The sequence below is a fragment of the Apis dorsata genome, unplaced genomic scaffold (assembly GCF_000469605.1).
Source record: "Apis dorsata unplaced genomic scaffold, Apis dorsata 1.3 scaffold_56, whole genome shotgun sequence".
NCBI lineage: Eukaryota > Metazoa > Arthropoda > Insecta > Hymenoptera > Apidae > Apis > Apis dorsata.
The window spans coordinates 207,182-210,875 of NW_006263356.1; the positions used below are offsets into that span (position 1 = coordinate 207,182).

At 31.5% G+C, this 3,694-nt stretch overlaps 1 protein-coding gene and 1 long non-coding RNA gene across 3 annotated transcripts in view; both read right to left on the reverse strand.

Annotated features, from left to right (window-relative positions):
- LOC102676497 (furin-like protease 2) overlaps window positions 1-3,694 on the reverse strand; it is a 402,319-nt gene that overhangs the window by 72,340 nt on the left and 326,285 nt on the right. The window lies entirely within an intron of this gene.
- LOC116186785 overlaps window positions 1,244-3,694 on the reverse strand; it is a 165,559-nt gene continuing 163,108 nt past the window's right edge. For both annotated transcript variants that reach the window (XR_004151801.1, XR_004151802.1), the window contains one exon: window positions 1,244-1,608. This is a non-coding gene — a long non-coding RNA (uncharacterized LOC116186785). The remainder of the gene's footprint in view (window positions 1,609-3,694) is intronic.

Here is a 3,694-nt window from a genome sequence, read left to right on the forward strand (position 1 = left end):
GAGGATAAGAGAGGGTTGAAAAACTGGATATACCTAGCGCGGTTCATAGTCTACTTACTTGGATCAGGATTACGATCCTTCCGCGGTTCGCCACGCGATAAGACCGGATACGGTATCAAAAGTTCTTTTCCTATTATCTAAAGGAGCATGAGAAAGGAGAGAAAGAGATGTACGGTTCTTTTGGAGGAAAACAGTTTTTCTTTAGAGACGGGAATCCATGCTCTTTCTCGTAACTTTTTCTCTCCCCTCCCTCCCCAATTTTTTTTGTTTCTTTTCTTTCCTTTTTCTGACCTTAATTACTTATTAGCGAGATTTAATAAAGACGGAATATAGGGGAGGGATAATGAAAGAGCAAAGCAACTTGATGTAAAATATTTTTCGCTGGGGGGCGAAAAAAATAAAGAGGGAATAGAGATTTATGTTAATTTTATTTAAAAAGTAAAATTTAAAAAGATTAATTTTTTTTATTTTTTTTTTTTTTTTTGTTAGGCCTAAAAAATTATTGGCTCTAGGTTAAATGTAATTCTCACTGTTGGATAATATTTGATCGAATCTGATTAAAAATTTATGCTGATTAAAATTTTTGGGATAAATTATTCGTTGACGAAGAATATGATAAAAATGTGCGTATATTTTAATAATATTAAAAAATTACTCGCTTTTGTAAAAACATCATTTTTTAATTTTGATAATAATTAAAAAATACTAGTAAGTTAATTAAGTACACATTAGTAACGATTAATTATAATTTCTGCACAATCTCGTATGTGCACGTTTTGATCTTTCATCCATCTGTTAAAAAGAATTTTTTCCTCCATTTTCTTTAATAATATTACACAAACGATTTTACTTCCAAACTTTTTTTTCCTTTTTTTTTTTTTTTACTAGCAATTTTAAAATTTAATTTTAACTTTTAACTTAATTTCAACTTTTAACAATGATGAAAAATAGTATTATTTGAAATATGTACAGTAATAATGAAATAATTAATCGAAATAATAATTGTTCGAAATATAATCAAGTTTTCTAACTTGATTATCTCAAGCGTTATTTTTGACATTTATTTTTATAAATACTTTCCAACATGAAAATCTCCCGATATATTTTTGATCGATAAAAAATTTAAATGGATATCATATCATGGATACAAATTTCCATGAAAGTTATGTATTCGAATATTTCATTGTACATAAAAAAAAGAAAAAAAAATTTTCTCAATAAGTTAAGGGAAAAAAAATATCACTATCACTTTTGTTTGTTTAATTATAAATTATAAATCCAAATATTCGTTGTTGTATTTTATAAAATCAAACGAATATTTCATACCATAATCATTACGATTAATATAGAAACTAAATTATTATATTAAATTAATTAATTATAATATTATAGTATTATCGGCAATGCGAAAATTTATGTATTATAAATTAATAAATTTGTAGCGGCAACTAGTAATATGTTGTTTACATATTCGAATAATATTATAATTATAATAATTATTAAAATAACATCTGTTCGTGAAGCCCGTGTTGCATGGACGAAAGTCAATTAGCGTAATGTAGCTAATAACCTTTGCCTCGTACTCCACCTCGTCAGTTTGGGGCTCACCTGGAACAGAAAAATATTCGCACAAAGGTTGATACGAATACAATTCATAAAGGAATTAATTCGAGCATGCATGAATATTCGTTCCTTTTTTTCTTTTTTTCTTGAAAAATAAAATGTTAAGTCAAGAGATTTCGCTCCCCGGTTGTTGTAAATCAACAACATCGCTCTTACACGGTAATTTCTATTTGCGTATTATTCTCTCTCTCGTTTATGCTTTGCTCGTATCACTCGCGCAAAGCAACTGCGCAGCAAGTGGTGCAACTCGACGATGCGCGACACGTTCTACGCGCGATGCGAAATTCTTTTACAATACAACGAAATACATTTCGAAAGGGAAAAGAATCGAAAATATTATCTGTCTAATATTAAATTATCCGTCGACTTCTGATATTATACGAAATATTACAAAGATTAAACATCATTGGATAATCCCCCCCCGTATACGATATATAATTGAGATTTCGAAATTCGAAATTATAGGAATGGAATGGATACATGAAATGATTGTTTCGCGTGGACTTTGTCACAGTAATAATGCTCCGTTTACTCGTCGATAATTTCATTTTTTACTATGATCGACCGATACCGTCGTCGCTCAACGATTCGATCTATTTTCTCGATCTGACTTTGCATTAGCTAAAAATTAAATTCATTAAATTCTTATTCTGTAACTGATAAGAATAATTATTTGGAATATATGATGTAAGAAATAAACTCATTCGTGCAATTTGTTTCTCACTTCACGAGATCTCAAGCTGTTTATTTTTATAATTATTGCAATATATTTTGAAAAATTCCATTTTAAATGCAACGATTTATATGATTAAACTTTTATAGTTTATTCGATATTAACAAAAATTGGAAGAAAAACGTGGATACGAAATAAATTTCTCGTAACTTTATTTAAAAGAATTCTGGAAATATTTTACAGAAAATGTCAGACGGGATATTTCAACTAAGAAGAACAGGATTCGATGTATCTGTCGAGAATAATCGATCGCGAGAAACGAGTACGTGTTTCATCGCGTTGAGTCGCGAGGAGGGAAAGAAACGCAAGAGATGCCAATTTTTCTCTTCGAGAAAGCGAGATTGTCATCGGCGATCGAATTTATCTCCAACTCGAATGACGGATCGTTCCACGAGACGAAACGAGATTTTTGGAAGGACGACGAGGAGCAGAGAAATTTTACTCGTCATTGTTGTGGGCAAATCGAAGGTTCATACATCGATCGTAAGTGAGAGAAATATTCTAGCCAATGTAAAACAACGAATACAACGTGGTATAAGTGAAGTTTACAATTGATATAACTTCTCGAAAGAATGTTAGAACGAACGATTGAATATCAAGATTTGAAGGTTTCTTCAGGTTTTATCTTTTGGACATACTGCACAAAATATCCAGTAAAATAAAGTACACCGATAATTATACAACTTATTAAAAGGAATAATCAATTCTTGAATTAATATTTTCAAAGTACACCAATAATTATACAACATTTTTAAAAAAAAAATAATAAATTCTTGAATCAATAGTAAAATATATTTATTATACTATAATTTTTTAAAATCAAAATAAATAATTCTTGAATATAATATTTTACACAAATCATTGGAAATATATGCAATATATTCTCATTCTTCCTTTCAGAATATAAAAAAAAACAAAATGCATCAACAACAACCGTAATTCAAATTCACACATCCTCTTTTCCCTTCTGGATTTCAAAAAATCCAGAATTACAAAATATCCCTTTTCGTTCACCTCTTCCTTCTTTTGCCCATCATCCAATATCTTCGCGCACGACACGATACGGCCGATCGATTATTCCCGACAGATATATTGGACAGCTGTTTTCCTCGAGGATCCCTCCCTCCCACTCCCACTCCCACTCCTCCTGTCGGGGCAGAGCCGCGCACGCACGCATCGATTGACAACGACGACCGAGTGGCGTGGCACAGCATAAATCGAACGAAAACCAACAACGTCCGTCACGCGTGTGAATTATGGGCCGAGAGTTTTTCTCCCCCACCTCCTCGTCCACGCGTTGTTATCCGACTGCGATTATGAGCGAGAGCAGAGGGGAGG